The 22,541-nt window shown below is 37.2% G+C and overlaps 1 pseudogene across 1 annotated transcript; it reads left to right on the forward strand.

Annotated features, from left to right (window-relative positions):
- Positions 1–401: 401 nt before the first annotated feature.
- Positions 402–22,030, forward strand: LOC117673713 (arylsulfatase L-like; annotated as a pseudogene). Its single transcript, XR_015728294.1, has 8 exons — positions 402–7,174; positions 13,377–13,517; positions 15,386–15,507; positions 17,413–17,529; positions 19,936–19,968; positions 20,647–20,809; positions 21,100–21,221; positions 21,612–22,030. The product of XR_015728294.1 is annotated as an arylsulfatase L-like (transcript).
- Positions 22,031–22,541: the final 511 nt, after the last annotated feature.

Below are 22,541 nucleotides of genomic sequence, written 5' to 3' on the forward strand. Positions count from 1 at the left end.
CCTGCCTCTGCTTAGTGAACTCTACTACCTGCCAAAGCCTGCTTCTCCTTATCACAGTCTTTCAACTTCCTGAAATAGCAGTACTATTTCAACTTTTGCCAGCCTGCCTGATCCTTGTTTATATACTCAGATTCATTTGGGCTAGGGACAAATAAGGCACCAAATAAATAAATCCATGGATTACCTCCTAATATTTTTAAGGCGGGATACCTCATATAGAACAAATATATGATAAGCGCTGTTTTATTTTATTTAGATAAAAAGCCTATAACTATCCTTTTTAGCTCAAATCACACATTGCATTTCATAGTGTGTTCATCTTCACGAAGTCTTTTTTAAACATGAAATGAAGAAGACCATAAGGCTGAATTTTGGAACATATTTTTCTTCTTTTTATTTAAATTTCATTAAAATTCTACATATAAAATAAACATAAAAATGCAATACATAAATACATATAGAAACAAACCTGCAAATTCCAAACTCAATATCTAACTTAAAAAAATATAGTATACTTCTACCTTTCTCTTTCCTCACAGATCATTAATCATTATTTATTAATTTTATACCATTGTAAACACTATTTAAATTTTCCATTATCTCCCCTTATTTAATCTATAAAACCCTGTATCAACACATTATTTTCTCTACTTTAATCCAAAAACAAACCCTACTCTTTGAGAAAAGCCTCTGTAAATTTCTTTCTCATTAGTCATCTTTGTTTTTCCATATCTGCCAAGACCATAACTTTAAATGGCTAATCTTCAACATTTCCAGTTTATTTTTCCGTTTATGTGCATATAATAATCTTGCCATAGGGTTTATGTACAACAATAAAAGTCCTTTTTACTCAGTTCTTCTTCCAAAAATTATTAAAAGTACAATTCTGGTTTCATCTGAAAGGGGATTGCTGTTGTTTTCACCAATGTCTTGTGTATTACCAATCAAAATTTGGGTGGGCACTTCACAAGTTTACCACATATGGTAATAATCCTCTTTTCCACAATTCTAATATTTGCTTGAAATGCTTTTCTATATTTTTCACAGTTTCACAGGTATAATTTTATTAAATATTTTCTCTCAATTTAATGCACAGAATAAATTTAATATTTTAGTCTATATTTTTTCCCAAATATCCATGCCAATACTGCATTTAGCATTCATTTAATATATTCTTTAACTTGTTCAGCTTCTGTATCCTGGTTTAATCACAGTATCTATATTCCTGCTATTACATGTTTGTCACCTTTGCATAATTCTATTTCAGATTGATTCTTACTCCCTCCTATATCTCTTCATTGCACATCTTTTTCAATTTGTGCATAGGGAAACCAAGCCAAATATAAATCTTCTATACTTAACTACACTCAAGTCTTACATATAAGTTTGCCCCCTATACAGATAGTCCTCGATTTATGACCACAATTGAGTTCCACAGTTCTGTTGCTAAGTGAGACAGTCAGGGCCGGATTTAGATTGAAAGAGGCCCTAGGCTATTCCACTTATGAGGCCCTTTCACCAGTGGTGGGATTCAATTTTTTAACAACAGGTTCTGTGGGCGTGGCTTAGTTGGAGGTGTGGCTTGGCAATCATGTGACTGGGTGGGCATGGCTAGCTGGTCACATGACTGTGTAGGCGTGGGTAGCTCGTCATGTGACCGGGTGGGCATGGCTATGTGCATAGACTTTTTTCAGAGGGCTGAAAAAAGTCATTTCTGACTGGGCCTCGCACTTTTGACCGGTCCTCACACTTATGACCATCCTCACATTTATGCCCGTGCAGCTTTCTTAACAACCATGTCACTCATTTCACAACTGCTTTTCTTCACCATGGTGACAAGATAGGGCAAAAACGTAAAATGTGAGGATAGTCGTAAGTTCGAGGACTGGTCAAAAGTGCGAGGACCAGTCAAAAATAACTTTTTCAGCCCTCTGAGTAGTCCATATGCACAAAAGGACTACCCAGAGGGCTGAAAAAAGTCATTTCTGACTGGGCCTCGCACTTTTGACCGGTCCTCACACTTATGACCATCTTCACATTTATGCCCGTGCAGCTTTCTTAACAACCATGTCACTCATTTCACAACTGCTTCTCTTCACCATGGTGACAAGATAGGGCAAAAATGTAAAATGTGAGGACAGTCGTAAGTTCGAGGACTGATCAAAAGTGCGAGGACCAGTCAGAAATAACTTTTTCAGCCCTCTGAGTAGTCCATATGCATAAAAGGATACAGCAATAGAGAGGGATGAAGGAAGGGAAGGGAAATTAGAGTAGGAGGGAGGGTAAGAGAGGGAGGAAGAGAGGAGGAGAAGGAGAAAGGAAGAGGAAGTAGGGAGGAGGAGAAGAGGGGGAGGAAGAGAAAGTAAGAAGGAAAGAAAAGAGAGGTGGTAGGTTTGAGGAGAAAGATTGCTGTACAATAAAAAAGATGAAAGGGAAGAAAGCCAACCCCAAACAAATATAAAGATATTAAGATAAAGAATGAATTGTTAAACTTTAAAGAATAAAAGAGAACAAATATGAATAAATAACAATAATTAGAAACACACATACAAACATACAATGTATTTTCTTTGAACAGAATATTTGGCCGGTTCACAAATTTAAACAATGTTTAGTCATTTCAATTAAATTTACAATTTCTATATTTCCTTTTTGCCATATTTATTCCTCATCTATTTTTGTAAAAAACCAATATTACCCTCATCCTCATCTCTAATCTTAATCAAATTCAATTTTTCCCTTCTATTCTATATTATACCCCTTCCCATTGTCATCTATTTTTATATCCATCCTCACATTGGTTAATTATGTAATATTACAGTTGTTTAATATGAATTCAACATTTTAATATAAATCAATTAGTTATATAACTACCTTTTTTGTATATTAATCAATATGAACATGAATATTCCAATTATTTCCATGCAATCCAATTTCTTACAAATCCATTAATTATATTTACCAATAATAATAAACCAAATAATTTCCCCCATATATTCCTCCAAACCACAACTTAACCATTTCTGCTTTCAACACAATATACAATTAATAGTATCTCAATTATTACAATTCCCTAGTTAAATAGAGCTTTTTTTCTTTTGTGTTTTAAAATCTCCTCTTTTTCCCTAAATTTCCTGTTGTTTGCACCTACCTTTTTTGGTGAGGAAAAAGAAATCTGCCTGCCTAATTTTCCAACGTGCAAAGCCAACAGCCTGCTTTACTTTCTCTTTCGTTTTTCAGTATAGCTAGAGGGGGAAAAATCAGCACTCTTTGCAAGCAAGGAGCAGATCCGTGAGCAAAACAGCTGAGAGCAAATCAGCTGGGGGTCGGGAGCCAATCTAAGCAAGGGCTAATTAGCCTATGCTGAAGCTCCGGGGGCCAATAAAATTACAAAAAAAACACTGAACCCTTTGTTAAATTGCTGGCTCCCCCGCCCCTCGCCCACCACTATTTATTGGCAATAAATAGTGGTGCGGAGGGGCGGGGCAAGCCAGCAATTTAACAAAGGGTTCGGCTGCAGCACTGGCTCTAGGGCGGCCCTTTGAAGCCCCGCGGCAAGAATTTGAAGTTTTTTTTCCCTCTAGCCATCTGAGGCAGCAATAGATTGGGAGTGGGCGGGGTAAGCGAACAGCCGATGATCCAACAGAGCAGAGAGTGAGGGTGAGTGAAGGCTGGAAGCTGCTTTCTCCATCCAGAGCCGGTGGGGAACCACGTGGCAGCCCACGTGGATCCCAGGCAACGGAACTCAGGCTAGGGAAGGGGTGGGCAATTGTGGCTCTTTTACAACCTGTGGCCTTCAACTCCCAGAATTCCTCAGACAGCCAAGCTGTCTCAGGAATTCTGGAAGTTGAAGTCCACAGGTTGTAAAAGAGCCACAATTGCCCACCCCTGGCTACGGTAGGCTGGCGCCGCGCAGGTGGGAGGCGAGGGGCGGGCGAGCCAGCAATTTAACAAAGGGCTCGGCCGAACCCCCTAGAACCCCCAGAATCCCACCACTGTGTAGGCCCCTCTTGATCTTGAGGCCCTAGGCTGAAGCCTAGTTAGCCTATAGGAAAATCCGGCCCTGGAGACAGTTGTCAGATGGGTTTTGCCCCATTTTAGACCTTTCTTGACACAGTTGTTAAGTGTATCACTGCAGTTGTTAAAGTTAATAACATGGTTGTTAAGTGAATCTGCCTACTCCATTAACTTTGCTTGTCGGAAGGTCACAAAAGGTGATCACATGTTCCCGGGACACTGCAATCGTCATAAATATGAAACATTTGCCCAGCATCTGAGTTTTGATCATGTGACTATGGGGATGGTACAACAGTTGCAAGTGTAAAAAAACTATCATAACTCACTTTTTTCAGTACTGTTGTAACTTTGAATGGTCAATGAATGGTTGTAAGTCAAGGAGCATGTATACATGAGCAAATCCCCATAATTTAACTATTGGGGAGGGGGCTGCTGTTCCTCCCCTATGAAAAGCTGCTTGAGATAAAGAGTATAATGACATCTCTGAGACAACTTCTTTTTATATTTATTCTAAGTTTAACAGGACATTAGAAAACATTTTTGTAATTGTGGGATAATTGGAAGCTTAGGTTTTAATCTGAATTGAAGTACAAAATGTGAGGCTTATAATCATTTTTTCCCCTTTCTGACAAACATTAACAGAATTGTGTTAATGTTAACAATTGTGACACTTTTTTCCATTTATGATCCTTCAGAAAGTCTACAGTAATCATGCTCCTCCTCCCTGATTCGGCAACAGTCCTCTTGGCCTCCTGGCGAGACAGCCTTTTCTACCCAAAATAAATAACCTCAAAAAAGAAAGTGAGGATAAATGGTTTGAAAAGACAGGTGTTTCCCAGATTACTTTCTTCCTTCAGGAAATGTGTGATATCTTTGCCCAGATATTCTTCTCTCCTTAGCCAAAAGACTCTTGCCAAACTAAGCAAATGTAGAAAAATACTGTTCTCTTCTTCCAAATAAAAGAAACAAGAAAGTATCTGATATCTAGTGCCAGGCCTCCCCTTCCTCTTCTTTCTGGTTACAGAGAGCTTGCAAAGAAGTTACTTGAGAGCCACAGAACAATTTGACTGGTTCTTAATGAACCAGGACTCTGAAAAGAGGACATGACCATTCACCCAATAGTCAACTTTTAGAAATAGAACAGATTTATACCATTTACCCATTAATGCCCAAACCCTATTTTCTCTGAATTTAGCCTTTCTTCAAAAATACATTAACTTTAAAAAGGAGTGCAAACTCTTCCTTCTATATAAAACAGGCATAAACTTCATATGAACGTGTTACAGAATTATTTCAGGTAATATTTAATCAAGTTTTTAAAATGGTGCCACTCTGTGTTGGCTTGTCATTAGAAATGCAAAGTTTGGAGATAATGGCAGGTGAGCCTTTCTTTGGTAAATGTTTAATGGGTTTTTCATAGGCAAACTATTTATTTGAACAAAAGTCTCATAAAGTTATTTTTAAAAAAGCTTATTTGCTATGTATATAGGATTGTATCCACATCAGATTGTATTCAGATCTGAGGCCTAGTGGACAATCACTTAAACATGAGTTCAAAGTGTATGGCAGCAGCCAAAAAAAGCCAATGCAATCCTAGGCTGCATTAATAGGATAGAATCAAGATCACATGAAATATTAGTACCACTTTACAAAGTACTTTACAAAGTACAAGGTACAAAGTAAGATCACACTTGGAATACTGTGTGGAGTTTGGTCACCACAAGATGTTGAGACACGGGAGAGAGTGCAGAGAACAGAAACAAGGATGATTAGGGGGCTAGAGGCTAAAAAACCATGAAGAACAGTTGCAGGAATTGGTATGTCTAGTCTAGTGAAAAGTAGGACTAGGCCAGGGAAACATGAGAGCAGCATTCCAATATTTGAGGGCTACCACAAAGATGAGGGGATCAACCTATTTTCCGAAGCACCAGAAGGCAAGACAAAAAACAATGGATGAAAACTAATCAAGGAAAAACAACCTAGAACTAAGGAGAAATTTCCTGACAGTGAGAACAATTAAACAGTGGGACGTCGCCTCCAGAAGTTGTGGGTGCCCCATCACTAAAGATCTTTAAGAGAGTGGACAGCCACTTTTCTGAAATGGTGTAGGGCCGTGATTGCTATTGCTTAGCACATTGTAAGCCGCCCTGAGTCTCCGGAGAAGGGCGGCATATAAATCAAATTTTTAAAAAAATGGCGAACCTATGGTATGCGTGCCACAGATGGCACACACAGCCATATCAGTGGGCATGCCAGTTCAGCTCTGGCACGCATGCACGCACCGGCCAGCTGATTTTCGGGCCTTCTGGGCCCACCAGAAGTAGGGAAACAGGCTGTTTCCTGCCTCCAGAGGGCCTGGGGGGATGGGGAAGGCCTGTTTTTCTTTCTTACCTGGCTACATTCGGTGTATAAGATGCACCCAAATTTTCACCCCCTTTTAGGGGGGAAAAAGGTGCGTCTTATACTCCAAAAAATACGGTATATAGAAAATGTTTGTTCCAATGAAAAACTCAGAATGAACAAACAAGTATTAAACAAATAAGATTAACCAGAGGATTTGTGTATCTGTGTGTACGTGTGTGCACACACATATTCCAGTTGGTACTGACTCCTGGTAGTTGCCTGGGCAAGTTCCTGTAATTTTCTTTGCAAGATTTTAGAAGCGATTTGCCATTTCCTGCTTCCCAGGGCTGAGAGAGAGAGGAACAGTCCCAAAGTCACCTACCTGGCTTTATACATAAAGTAGGACTATAATTCATGATCTTATTATTTTTCACCTTATGTTTTAACCACTAGACCAAACTGGCACTCAGTCATCAAACTCTAGTTAAGAATAAACCAAAAATGTTTTGGCAGACTCAGTTAACTGTGCACATCAGCCAGTGACCCTGTTTTCCCTGCCAACAATCTCAATCAGAAAAACCAAAGGTAAATATTTGACTTTTAAACTTCCTGCCAATGAGTGAAGTATGCTGTTCCCAGAGATTTGTGTCTATTTTACTAGTAGTATTGTCATTAAATCACAGCCTATAAAATAATCCAAGGTGGGGAAAGTTATTTTAAAGTAGGACAGAAGGAAGTCCTGAAATCTCTTCCAGCTCTGCCTTTACTTGCACCAAATGATGCTGCTTAACAGGTTTTGTGGAGGAAATGCCTGGTAAGAGAAGCCATAAGCAAATTTGCTTCTGATACTCATTTTGAAGATGAACTTCTTTTTTACCACAGGACATACTGTTTACTGCTAGATTCTTTAGTTCAGGGTCAGCAACTTGCGGCTCTGGAGCCACATGTGGATCTTTCAGCCATCTGCTGTGGCTCCCTGTCACTCAAAATGTGTGTCACAATCACCAATGTGTGACGCCTGCCGGCATGCGATTTTTTAAGCTTTTCGACCCCGGTATGCCAACCATGGATAAATCCAAGAAAAGAAAAGTTTTAGAAGAAAACAGAACATTTAATTCAATTACATATGCTAGTTTTGTGCCACTCAAGAAATAGTCAAGCATGGGAAGTGTTTTGTGGCTCCCGGTGTTTTCTTTTCTGTGGGAAACGGGTCCAAATGGCTCTTTGTCTGTTTAAGGTTGCAGACCCCTGCTTTAGTTGTTATTTCTAGCTGTTTTTGTAATTATGTCTATGAGTATTTTTTTCATATAATGGTGCTATGAGTGTCCTTGTAAATAATGATACATAAGAACTGCAGGTTGGGCTGACAATTAACTTTCTAAGGCTTTTATATTCACTCACCTAGCCATAAATCCAGCTCAAAAGATTTTACATCTTCATAAACCAGGGATAGGATTATCCAGGGATGGAATTTACTTATCTGAGAAAAGTGGGCAGTTTTTCAGCAATCTGGGGATGGGACCTAACTAAGACTGAAAAGCTGAATCCTTATATTGATTTTATACAGAAGATGATAAGTTTAGCATATTGTGAGAATGATTAGTTTGATTCAATAGACAATGATATCTCAGTGCAAAGGTCTTTGCCTGCCACAAACCAAATTCTGGTGCAATTTATTTAATTGCATAGCAACATTGTTATACAAATGACTGAGTAAGGAAATTTTGTGGTCCTAAAACTGCTGCCAATTATCTAAAAATAAAGTCTGATGCCAATTTTCTTTGGGTTAGTCAGGCAGGAACGCAGCAATTCTGTAAGAAAAAATAAATTTGTTATAATGAGGGTTTTTTATTGTATTAGATATGAAGTATAAGACATTTTGTTTGGGAAATATTTTAAGTTTGTAATAGTAGGAAGGGAAGGAAGGAAGATGGGGTATTCATAGGGACTTCCCATTCTCTCCCAGAAATCTGTTGCTGCTACTTTCTTCTTCTCCATATTTTTTTCTTTTTCATTCTCATGTCATTCTTTTTTCCCCTTTTCTCTCATTTTCTCTTTTTTCAATTCTTCTATGGTCCATGATTAAAGTTTTTTTTTATTGAAAAAGTTTTACAAATACAAATTTTCCCATTCCCCCTCCCTTTCCCTCCCTAACCGTCCCCTCCTCCCATGACTTCCCCAAGGTAAAATCCAAATCCAAATCATATTATATCATAATTTACCGCCCTTCTATTCCTCCCCCCCCGTGTACCATACATTTCTACATGACATTAAACTATTCTACCCCCTATATACTATACATTTCTATACAACATTCAACTAAAAGCTATCTGGTACTTCCTAGTTTGATATTTATTCTGCACATAATCTATCCATTTCTTCCACTCCCATGCATAAGTCTCTTGAGTCCAGTCTTTTAAGTATGCTGATATCTTCGCCATTTCTGCAAAACTGGCCACCTTCAAAGTCCATTCTTCAATAGTAGGCAAAACATCCCTTTTCCAATATTGACCAATCAGTAACCTAGCTGCTGTCACCATATACAATATCAATTTTGTTTCACCCATTGAAAAACCCTTAACTATGCCCAATAAAAACAATTGAGGAGAAAATTGGAGTTTTTTCTTCAGAACATTTTGCATAACCCACCAAATTTTTATCCAGAAAGCCTTCACTTTCTTGCAAGTCCACCATATATGATAATATGTAGCATCCAAACAATCACATCTCCAACATTTTGGTTGAACATTAGGATACATGCATGACAATTTCTTAGGATCTAAATGCCACCTATAAAACATTTTATAAAAATTTTCCCTCAAATTCTGTGACTGCGTAAATTTAACATTCTGAACCCATATTTTTTCCCATGTTTCCATCATAACTGGTTCTGCAAAATTTTGTGCCCATTTTATCATACAATCTTTAACCAATTCGTTTTCTGAGTCTCTTTCTAACAAAACATAAACTCTCTTGATATGCATTGGGCCTCTATCTTTTATCTAACCAATTCTTCTTCATGCAACATTAAACCAGTTTTTTGATCTTCTCTCCATCTCAGTTGAAGTTGATTATACTGTAACCAAGTTAGATTAATCCTTCTTCCAACAGTGTGTTTAATGTCTTTAATTGCCATCTGCCCCATCATTAAAAAGTACTTCTTTGTATAAAAACCCCTCGAGTGACTTTATATTTATATTCCGTATGATATGACCAAGATCCAACCACAACGGTATTTTATAATCCCATTTGAACCAGTGCTTCCATGATTAAAGTTTTAATACTACATTTAATGCTATTATTTTTATTCAATTTAGACATTTCATTTTAAACACGCAGCTTGGCTTCTTAAATAAGAACAATCTCTTTTTGTAATGTTGATATTACTTTTCTAATTTAATTCTAAAATAATTAGAATCAAATGTACAATTATATCAGGGGTGGGTTCTAAATTTTTTACTACTGGTTCTGTGGGCGTGGCTTATTTTGTGGGCGTGGCTTGATGGTCATGTGACAAGTCTTTAGGATTTAGTAGAGGTATTGGTCTATCAGGCTTTTAACTGCTTGCAGAGCTGTACCAGTCTACTCATTTGTTTTTGCAGGCACTGGTCTACCCATTTATTTTTGCAGGCACCGGTCTACTCATTTGTTTTTGGAGGCACCGGTCTACCACCACACTGCCTTTTAACACTGATCAGCTGCAGGGCGGCCCTTTGAAGCCCTGCGGCAAGAGTTTAAACAGTTTTTTTCCTTCTAGCTGATCAGCTGGGACTCAGGAAGCAGCAATAGATTGGGGGTGGGGCCAAATAAAAGGTAAGAATAATGCGGGGGGCAGGTGGGCGGGGGGAGAACCGGTTCGGTGACGTCATATTGTCACCGCTACCGGCTCGGCGGAACCGGGCGGAACCGGGAGGAACCCACCATTGAATTATATATCTATATTCAATCATTACAATAATGTCACTGTATTTTGGGATGTCAGGAATCTGAGACCTATACCTAAGAAATTAAAACAGAAAAAGAAGAGAAGAAATTCAGCTTCTTCCCAAATAAAACATTTATTTATATTTAAAAGAAACTAGGTGGATCAGATTTATATCAGTAGAAACTATATTAATAAGAAATCAACTGGATATTGATTATTGATGTGTACTTATTTAATAGTTTTGATAATGTTTTATAGTCAAGTGGATGTAAATCAGACATTTTGCATAAATGTTTTGCAAATCCTACAGATGGTCCATAAAATTTGGGTAGTGTGTTTAATACAGTTTTGTAGCCACCAATAGACTGAAGTAAAGCTTCCAAGAAAAATTGACTACAGAATTGTAGTAATATCTGGTATTCATAAATTTAATTTGATTAATCTATGGAGACAACTAAATATAATCAAATGTATTACAAAAAAGATCTTCATAGCACATATTCTTATCAGAATTTTTAAAAATGTATCTATACTGCAATACAATTGACTGAAAATTGATCAATAGTATCTTATTAGAATATCTGACCTTGCTATGATATCACTATTATTTATTTATATTTATATGTCCTCAAACTCTCAACAAATAAAAATTCACAAATAAAAAAACATTAAAACCAAAGAAAAAGAAAAATGAATAAAAATAAAGAATAGAAGATGGAAAGGATGACCAAAAAAAAAAGAATGAAAAGAAAACTGCACAATTCAAGGAGCTGAGGCAGCCTTGCCAAAGGCTTGTTAGTGAGCCAGACCTTTTGAAACACCAGCAGGCTGGGGTCCATCCAAATCTCAGGGGAAACATTCCAGATAGTGCTATAGAGGAAGTAATTTTCTGATGGCCTGATAGATGGCATTGTTTAATCAAAAGAACCCAAAGTGCACCAACCCTGACAGTTCAAATTGGCCAGGTAGATACTATGGGAGACAGGCAGCTTCTTCAAATAACTAGGCCTTATGCCATATAGGACTTTGTAGGTGGAAATGGATGAAAGTAATGAATTTGGCCAAGACGGCAAAACTGATTGTTTTAAATCGAGAGAAGGATTTATCTAGTTTTGCTTCCACTTGGAAACACTTCTGGACTTTTTTTTTTTAAGAGAGAAAGTGGTCAGTCTGCAAAAGAATCCCAGAGAGAATCTAGACCTGTTTCAGTCAGATTTCAGTCTGGGATTTAGCACTAAGACAGTAAATCTACAAGCACTTTGGTTGCAATTCTCAAAAAAATGAAATTTTGATTTTAGGTTCTGAAGATTAGTGTGACTTTGTTTTTACAGAAATGGCTTGAAATACTCAAGAAATGTAAAGCAAAAGGTAGGGCTGTAACTTACAAACTACACTGAAAAACGTTAGAAGTCACTACTTTTTTTTCTTTCCCCTTTCTTTTTCTCTGCCCCTCTCTTCTTTTCTCTATATTTTTTCTATTTTTCATTAAAAATATTTGTATTTTATCTTATAATAATCTTTAATGAAATATTACATAAAAAATGGAAGCAGGTATGATAAACCAGAATGGAATTTAAGATCACAGTGGAATTTAAGATAGCATTTAATAACTGTCACGAATGAAGGCGAATATACGTGTCCCAGGATAATGCTGCAGGATCCAATCCAACCAGAGGTTTTGCCTTCTGAGCTTTCGGTCTTATGCTGGAGTCCATCTTCAGGGAACTTCTCTCTAGCAGAGTGTGTGCTGTTCTCTGTGTGGTATTTATAATGCCTGTTGTAAGTGGCTTTTTAGATGTGGATTGGGGTGTGTTGATGGCTGACTTTTAAGACATTAGCTGTCATTTGCTTGTGCTGCCCAGCCCTTGCCTTCTAAGTATTTGATAGGCTGGTGGTAAATCAGCACTCCTGTTGATTGATGGTGAGCTTGTTTCCCAGGCTTCAATCACTTCCCTGGCTGTGACTCTTATCTTCTTCAACATACAGTTCACAATGGAAGAACAAACAGCTAGATAATTACCATTTTCAGATGTACTTGTCAATAGACAAGAGGATGGAAGTCTAGAAATCACAGTTTATCCCAAGGCCATCAAAACTCTACGCATTCTGAATTTCAAAAGCAACCATTCATTGTCACACGAAAAGACTTGCATCAGAATACTGTATTGCAGAGAGAGAACCCACTGTAGTACCCAGCAAGCCAAACAGCTGGACAGCAGGAACAATTCAAGCAGACCACAATCATTTGTAACAAGATGCTGTGCAACATGGAGGAGAACAAAAGGAAGAAATAAGGTACAAGACCAACCACACAACCTTGCCATACATCAAAAACATTTCGGAAGCTGTAGAACACAGCTTCCAAGATCTGCAAGTGGTCATCGCACACCACCCAGAGCTACCATACGAGAACAAATTATGCATTGCAAAGATAGCTTGGAGGTGGGAGATACTTCCAATATAACCTACCAAATCCACTGCGACTGTCCCTGTGACTATGTAAGGACAGATTACTGGTTAGAAAGCTAACCAGCAGACTGCAAGAACACAGGCAAGTGGAAATCCAAACTCATTGGTAGCCTCACACTACAATGAACAAGGACACACATTAATTTTGCAGCTACTAAGATTGTTGAACGAGCAGACACAAAAACAGCCAGGGAAGTGATTAAAGCCTAGGAAACATGCCTTCATCAGTCAACAGGAGTGCTGATTTACCACCAGCCTATCAAGTACTTAGAAGGCAAAGGCTGGGCAGCACAAGCAAATGACAGCTAATGACTTAAAAGCCAGCCATCAACACATCCCAATCAGCATCTAAAAAGGCACTTACAATAGGCACTATAAATACCGCACACAGACAGCACACACTCTGCTAGAGAGAAGTTCCCTGAAGATGGTCCATTTTCCAATTAAGAAAGGAGGCAACCAAAGGTTGAAGAAGCTACAACATTTCAATAAAACTTTGACATCAGAAGAATTTTCATTCTGTATCTGATTGTACTAAAGAAATCCTCTATCTGTGACAATTGTGTGACATTTTCTTTTTGAAAATTCTAATCTACTGGTAATATTGCTCTTATTTTTACAGTTGTTCTCCAATTGTTTTGCTTGTTTCCATCTTATTTTCCCAAACCTGGGTAACCAGCATGTCGAAACCTAACATTTTGATCCTAATGGCAGATGATCTTGGAACCGGTGATTTGGGTTGCTTTGGAAATGAAACTATCAGGTAAACATTTCAAAAAAAGTACCTTTTAAAAACTAGGTTGAAAAGAGTTTTTTAAACACTGTTCAAGAATAATGCACTAATTTCTAATGGGGGATAATAAGAAAGCTAAATTAAGTGACAAGAAAATATTGCCTATCAGTGCAAAATATCTAAGAAGCCATATAAAGGATACATATACAGTTAGGACTACAATATGAATCATAGATGCCTGGTACATGTCTCAGTGACATCACATGCATCATGATTATTATATAAGCATGCAGGTACCAAGAATACAAATAGATATTTCAATTTAGGAGAGAGTATTATTATGCCTGTTTGCTTAGAAAAACACAAAAATAGAAGACAGACAACAGAAGCCCTTTAAGCAAATTCCATAGGTCATTCTTGTCAAATTTTAGCCACACAAAGCAAGAATTTTCATAAACAAACTTGACAAAAGAAATCATAGTAATTTGACTAAGTTATCAATTATGCCTTTCCAGCAGATCTCAAAATGAGTATCACTTTCCATAAAGTATCAGATTCCCAGGTAGTCCCATTCAATTTTGCCCTCTAGTGGCAACACCAATTGCTGAATAACATCTGACTTGCAAAGCTAAATCAGCCACACAACGTATTTGAGTTGAGGGAGAAAAAAGAATGTCATGTCTCCTTTGTATGGCAGAGAGACAGCCATCCACTGATGTCAATCAAATGACTCCTCACACTCTTAACATATGCAATCCAGATGCATGCAGATGATTTATGAATGTACATGCAATGTATTTTGCTCCATATGAGCCAAAGCAGCTCTATCTTGCAGAAATTCATATTCAGTGCAGTATCTGACACCATGGATATATGGGAAGGGAGGGCTTCCCAGGAATGCTTATATGGTAAGTGCTTGGGATTAATAACAACTGAATAGGAAAGATAGAATTGATTCAAATTCATCTTATTTATTACAAGTTAAATTAGCAACAAGTTAAATAAAATCAAGAATTTCTAGTGTTAATTTTATATAAACCTTGGTTATATATGATAGTTATATTGTATTTGACAATTTTGCACCTTCAGCAATGACTAACTGCAAAAGGATTGCTTTGATAGCTATGACCCTGGAAATCTGGTTTGAGATGGGCATTTCTTACTTTTTTAATGAAAAACCTAGACAATTGCTACATTGCTTTTCCCTTCTGTCCCCTCCATGCTTTCTTCACAGTAACTCACTGGCCAGAGAAAATAATATTTAACACATTTTGAAAACAATTGAGCTATCAGAAAGGTTGAAAGAAAAAATCACAGAGTCAGATCTCTTAGGGCTTGAAAAGCTGTTATCAGGGAGTAAAGAATTGCAGAGTTACAAAACATGAGATTCACATTGATGATCAGAATGGTAATACTCTGGACCGGGGGTGTCAAACTGGCAGCCCGCAGGCCAGATGCGTCACATGCAGACCACGCACACCCCAGTTCCACAAAAGGAAAAAAATCACGAAACGTTATGTGACGGCAACGTGACGCTGCAAGTTTGACACCTGTGCTCTGGATTAAGAATCTAGAAAAAAAGAGCCATCAGAAACACCTGCCCAAAACCCTGGTCCAACAAGAAATCAACAAAGCTGTGTCTCTTCCATCAACTCCTCTCCCACTCCCCCACATCAAATACTATGAATATCTATCAAATAAAAATTATCAAGTCTTCTGCTGATCAACAGTCAAGGATTGAAAAGAGCAAATTTAGCTAATCCAGAAAATCCGGGGACATTCTCATTTGAGATAGCGCTTTAGGCCTTATTCTGAAAAGAAGCATTAATGTTTTGCTTTGTTAGAATTCTTGAAAACAAGATGAACAATTTGGGTATCATTTCCTCTCTCCTTTTTAGGACACCAAATAGTGATCAGCTGGCAAAAGAAGGGGTAAAACTTACTCAGCATATTAGTGCATCGTCTCTTTGTACTCCAAGCAGATCTGCTTTCCTGACTGGTAGATATCCCATCAGATCAGGTTGGTAGATTTTTGTGAAAATAGCAGACAAGAAGATTGTTTAGTTGTGGATATGCTATTCTGTTATTGAGAACTAAGAGTAGCCAGACCTTCATACTGCATATTAAATATATTTACTGTGTAACAAATAAGGGTATTTTTTGAAAAGAAAAAAAAAGATTACCCCATAGAAAGAACTACATGCCATTTAGCATTAGATAAAGGAAATGAAGACTTGGTCTTCATTTTTACACAAAGAATAAATGCTAACTTGCAACATGGCAATGGGCAACATATGACTACTGCTGTGTCCTATATTTTATTTGTATCTTAATTCTGTTACTTGTCAAGAAGCACAAGCTTATGGCAGCTCTTATTCATATACTATACTATACTTATTCATAAGCTTTTAAGAAGATATCGGACATTTACTGAAGTTGTACAGGTTTCCTGTTTGATCAGGGAGTTGGACTAGAAGACCTCCAAGGTCCCTGTACTATTCATGGTTCCTGTGTGAAAAGTCTGAACTCAAGGTAGTATATTAGTCCCAAAAAGCAGGCTGAGGTCTTACTAGGGACACACTGCTATGTCCTCTATGTTAATACAACGGGGAGAAGCAGATTAAGAGACCCATTTATATTGTATATATTAACTATAAAGCCATAATATAAAGGACTCAAAATTTGGGGATATGCAGCTTCCATTTCTGAAATACTTAGGAATTTACTTTCTACTTTGACTAAACCTTATTTCTCAATGCTATTAAATTTCTATAGAAAAAAAATAACACTAGGTTCAGAATCTTTTTGTGAATTCTCAAAATTTCATGAAAATAGTACAAAATTTCTCTCAAGAATTTTTTCTTTCCTCTTTCATTCAAACATCATATATTTTGAGTTTCGGCCACATTCTGTAGAAATTTTGCAGTGTTGTTTACAACTAGAAATGCCAAGCTACCTTCTCCTGCCAATTTTTACTGATAGCCAGCATGAAGGAAAGTAGGCATAGCTTGAGATTTAAAATGGATTGTAAGGTGAACTTTTTTGCCTCTGGTGAACACTACACAGTTCATATGGCAGTGATGTACAGTATCATTTCAATATGTATGTATACTGTTGTATACTATTTATACAGATTCTTCCCCTATTCAGAATTGATACTCGCTCTCTCTCAGGCTTAGTCTCCAATGTTTTGGTCTTCTGCCTTCTTGCCAGAGTCTCTTTGCCAACTGATCTTCCCACCCTGGTCCCAATCTTCACCATCTGATCGATTGCCAGGATTGATTCAACTCATCTGGCTGGCTAGACAGGTGTCCCCTTCTTCCCTTACCACTCCGTGTGCATCTTCTTGAAGCTGCACTCTCAGAGGAGGAGGACAACCAACCCAGGCAGAAGAAGCGTACAGAACTTCAGTCAAGAGCATATGATTATTGCATTCCCTTGCCAGACCCTTCAAATAAGCTCCATCTTCCTTTGCCACTCAACTCTATTAATTGTCTTCTATGGGAAAGCCTTTCTTTGTGGAACAAAGCTAAGTCCTACTGTCAGCTTTTGCTTATTAGCTGACTGTAACAAAGGGTTTGGGAGTCTTGTCTTCCTCACTGCATTTGTGATGAAATTACACAGTGGCATGGCCTCCTGTAGCCTGTCACATCACTGTTACTAACATTACACTCAGCAAAGATTTTCCTGGTTTACTTCCCAGTGAATAGAAATGTTGGAGAGTTTCTGAAGGCTAGAATGGATATTCAGTTTGATGGTCTTGGCTAAAGTTTGCAAAACAGTCTTCACAGGTTTGTCAAAGGCTTAAGAGTTTTGTTGTTGTTGTTGTTGTTTTTTAAATAAATCCTTCCTTCAACATGGATTGTATTTCCAATTCTGGGAAGGACAAAGAGGGCATTCATTTATTCTCCTGTTGATATTTTAGGCATGGCAGCTACAACTGAGAGGCGTGTCAAGGCTGGGCCTGGTACCACAGGAAGTGAATGTGAAACCACATTTGATATCTTATTACAACAGCAAGGCTACACTACTGGCATAATAGGTAATGTGAGTTTTTCTCTGTGTGTTCATGATAGATGTCAGGGTTCGGCCTCAATTCAGATTTTAATTCCTTTCCCCAAGTTTTCCAGATGAAAGAATAACATTTCAGGATGGAATAAGCTATATTTCTTTGGACCATTAAAAGCTTTTAATTTTCATATTTGAAAGTATAAAACCTATACTTCCTATTTCTATTCCAAACTTTAAAACAAAAAAGTATATATATATTTTAGGCTTATCAGGACATTTTTTTTTAAAATTTGATTTATATGCCACCCTTCTCCAGAGACTCAGGGCGGCTTACAATGCGTTAAGCAATAGCCTTCATACTTTTGTATATTTATACAAAGTCAGCTTATTGCCCCCACAAACTGGGTCCTCATTTAACTTACCTTAGAAAGGATGGAAGGCTGAGTCAACCTTGAGCCTGGTAAGATTCGAACCTGCAGAAATTGCAGGCAGCTGTGTTAATAACAGGGTGCATTAAACCACTGTACTACCAAGTACATACATTTTATTGACCCCAAAGCAAAATGCATAATAACACTAGTCACTTAATTTAGCCATAATGTTTTATAATCTCGTCTCTTCATTCCTAGCAGCAAGAGTACAACTGTAATAGAATACAAAACAGCTATTTCACAGGATCCAGATTGCTGCAAAAACAGCTCTTTTGCTGGCATGCTAGGTTGGTTCTGCATCTATATGTTCCAACAGTTTTCAAGAGTTGAAAAGTCAGGATTTATGGTTTCTATCTTTTAAATAATTCATTTCTAACCGAGCATAAAACTGGACATGTTCACTAGGGGATAAATCCCATGGAATTCAGTTAAGATTTCTACTTGGGTCTGAACTGACTTACACTAGGCTGGAGAGTATGGATCTCAATTAAGGTTGCTGGACTTGAGTTGCCAGCATCATTCAGAATTGGCTCTGTTAGCTGTAAATGACAGGAATGGTATTTCTACAAATCTTCTCACATTTCACTAAATTATTTTTTCCACTTTTGAGCATGTGTCCTTTCTGGTAAATGGTTATCAAATTGATTATTAATCCTTATACATAAATGTTGAATCTATTTTTGCTGAGCTGTTAACAATCACTTCTGGCATCATGGTTTGAACTGTAAATCCCGCAATGACCATTGCCACCATCCCTTAAACAATGGCTTTGATTATTTCTATGGTGATCCTTTCACTCTTGTGAACGATTGTCTGAGTTGGGAATATTCATAGCTTGAACCAGGAAATAATAATCCATATTATGTTCAAATAGTTGCCGTTTTGTTGTTAACTCTTCTGGTTGGAAAGATTATTGATTTGGTTTCTTTGAAATGGAAAATAGTTTTCATCATCATGTTGTGTGGCATTGTCTATATTACCTACACATTTGTGCATTATTTATTTCTGAAATCCTGGAACTGTCTGATGTTCAGAAATCATGAAATCGTTCAACAACTATTGAAACTAGAGGATGTGGCTTTTAGGATAGTGAGGGAAGCTGTCTCATTTATTGAAAGGTAACTAATATCCAACTTCAGTAGACTATATTGAACATATCCCATAATATTGAACATATGCTTGATTCCATCCATCCATTCATCCATCCATCCATCCATCCATTCGTTTGTTTGTACATTTATTCATTCATTCAATATATAAGTCTGCCTATCTCAAAAAAGTGTCACCCATTAATTCCACTTGGCTAAATGACTTTTTTTTTTTTGCTTTAATTTATATGCCGCCCTTCTCGGGAGACTCAGGGCGGCTTACAATGTGTTAAGCAATAGCCTTCATACATTTATACAAAGTCAGCTTATTGCCCCCACAATCTGGGTCCTCATTTTACCTACCTTTGAAAGGATGAAAGGCTGAGTCAACCTTGAGCCTGGTGAGATTTGAATTTGCAGTAATTGCAAGCAGCAGATGTTAATTACAGTGCTTTAGTCCACTGTACTACAGGCTCTTGTATATAGGCAGTCCTTGACTTACAACCATTTATTTAGCAACCATTCAAAGTTACAGGGTACTGAAAAAAGTGACTTATGACCAATTTTTACACTTATGACTGTTGTAGCATCCCCATGGTTATGGGATCAAAATTCAAACACTTGGCAATTGGCTCATATTTATGGTGGTTGCAGTGTCCCAGGGTCATGTGATAACCTTTTGTGACAAACAAAGTCAATAGGAAAGCAAGATTAATGTAACAATTGTGTAATTAACAACTGCAGTGATTCACTTAACAGCTGTGGCAAAGAAGGTCATAAAATGGGGGCAAAATTCACTTAACAACTGTCTTGCTTAGCAATGAAAATTTTGGCCTCAATTGCGGTCGTACATTGAGGACTACCTGTACCTTTAATGGAAATAGTGAGGTAATTTATTTTATCTTTGTTTTTTTCCAGAAACAAAAACTGCTGGCCTTGGAGTCTTCATTGGTTGAGGATGTTACTTGGAACCCTGACAAGGAAGAAGGCTTGGTCCTATTCAAAATGGCCACAAAATAAGAAAAGAAACATGCATAACGAATCAGATCTATATTTGAATTATAAAAGAATATCATATTGCAAAGATGATCAGAAATTTGGGCAAGTTTACATTCCAATAATATACATTAGAGGGCAAGACAAGAAGCAATGGATGGAAAATAATAAAGGATAGAACCAACCTAGAAATAAGGAGAAATTTCCTGACCTAACTGTCCAACAATTAGTCAATGGAACAATTTGTCTCCAAAGGTTGTGGGTGCTCCAACACTGGAGGTTTTTAAAAGAAACTGGATAACCATTTGTCTGAAATGATTGAGTTTCTTGCTTGACCAGTGGGCTGGACGAGAAGAGTCCAAGGTCCCTTCCAACTCTGTTAATATGGTTGCAATTAAACATCTTAATTGAATTAAAAAACAAAATTGTTTACTTGGTGGATGCTTTCATTGGTTTGTATGTGCAAAAAAATTTATATTCAGAAGGAGAAAGAACTAGTGGTGTCACTTCTCTTCCTTTTTCAGCTGTACCTGAGATCTAGGCTATATTATTAATGCATTATACATTTGAAAGGAGAAATGTAAGACTGTCATTTAAATTTAAGATTTAATGATGCATTTTCCTCCACTGCAGGTGGAAAGGGCATGGGAGGTTGGGAAGGAGGAATCCATGTGCCTGGAATAATTAGATGGCCAGGAAAGGTTGCTCCTAATACTGTTCTTGATGAACCCACAAGCCTGATGGATATTTACCCCACTGTGGCTCATTTGGCTGGGGCATCAGTGCCACAAAACAGGTATGCAGTTTTGTTCTAAAAGTGAATGAGAGATATTCAGTTTTAATTAAGGCAAATATACAAGGTTGCAAACTTTATTATTGTCATCAGATATTAGGTTAGTATAATCTATATGCACTTAAATCTATATTTTTCCCTTAATAATACATAGCATTGTTCTCAGAGATGATGTACCAGTGTGAGCAACATGTGTAATATTATATTTTTGTTCTGATCTTGTTGTCAAGATATCACTGATCAGGACTGAGATTAAATAAACTAATGGACTTAAATTTTATTTCTTCTACAAGGATAATTGATGGCAAGAACCAGATAGAATTATTGCTGGGAACTGTTCAGCATTCCGCTCATGAATTTATGTTTCATTACTGTGGGACATATTTGCATGCAGTGCGTTGGCATGACAAGGAGAGTAAGTATAAACCTCCCCCCCTTTTTTTAATCTATTATTTATTTATCGTCCAGTTGCTTCATATGATATGAATGGCCATATAAATTTGCTAATAAATAAATAAATAAGACTTCCATTAAAAATATAATCAAACAGAACAAACTCAGAAGTATCTTACTGCAACAATCAGACACCATCTAACAAACAATTAACTGTTTCTGACAACATGAACAGTATTTTTATAGTCAATACATTCTTGAAGTGAAAAAAATGGAATTCTATTGTTCTTTAGAAAGAAACAATTCAAAGTGTGATTTAAAATGGAAAAACTTTAGGAAAGCTGATTTTTTATTTTTATTTGTTTTTCTGTCTTTCTCTATTTCTCCCCCCACCCCACACCCTGGACAAAAGGTGGAAGTCTCTGGAAGATTCATTATGTGACTCCAAACTTTCAACCAAAGGGGGCTGATAGATGTTATGAAAAGATCATATGCCCATGTTCAGGAGACAATGTGACCCATTATAATCCTCCTTTGGTTTTTGACCTTTTAAGAGATCCTTCAGAATCCACTCCACTTTCCCCAACTTCTGAAATACGTTTTGACATCATTATAAGCCAAGCTGAAGAAACAGTGAGAGAACACCAGTTGACTGTCATTCATGTCCCTAATCAACTGGATGTTCCAAGTAATCAGTGGGGGAAAAAATCTGCAGCCATTTTGTGGAATTTTCCCTTTCTATTGCTGTGATAAAGAAACCGATTAATTCCTGATAGAACTGTCAAAGAAGCAATGTTGTCTATCTATTAAAACATTTTGGATATCTTGAAATCATGTTACCAGTGGTTATTGAGTGTCTTAAAAATTACTTTGGAGAAGAGAATGAATAAATAATATTTTATTTTTTAAAAACAGATTATATACTAAAAGTGAATTAATAATATTTAAATTTTAAATGGAAGCGGGATCAATGCTGGTTACTTTTAGCAGCAGCATTTAATTTGCCTACTGTGTTTCTGAAACATACTAAGATATTTAAAAAATCACATCTTGCAAAAAGTTAGGAAGCCTTGGAGAACAGAATTCCAGAGATGGGGTCATCAACAAAAAAACCAAGATTCTTACTCACTATCGCTTTAGGAACACCTGCACTGGAAGTGAGGCCAGCAGTTAAAGCCCTAGGCACTGTAGGCAGGCATGATGGGAGACATAAACTTCTCCAGAAGGTTTTTGGATGTTCACAATCTGGGACCACCTCTTCATCTTTGAAGTAATGTCTTAGTGTTTCTCACTGCCACAAACCATATCTTAGAGAACACCACACCTGTATTTCCTCCCAACC

This window comes from Pantherophis guttatus, chromosome 5 (assembly GCF_059756535.1).
Source record: "Pantherophis guttatus breed Tessera chromosome 5, ASM5975653v1, whole genome shotgun sequence".
NCBI lineage: Eukaryota > Metazoa > Chordata > Lepidosauria > Squamata > Colubridae > Pantherophis > Pantherophis guttatus.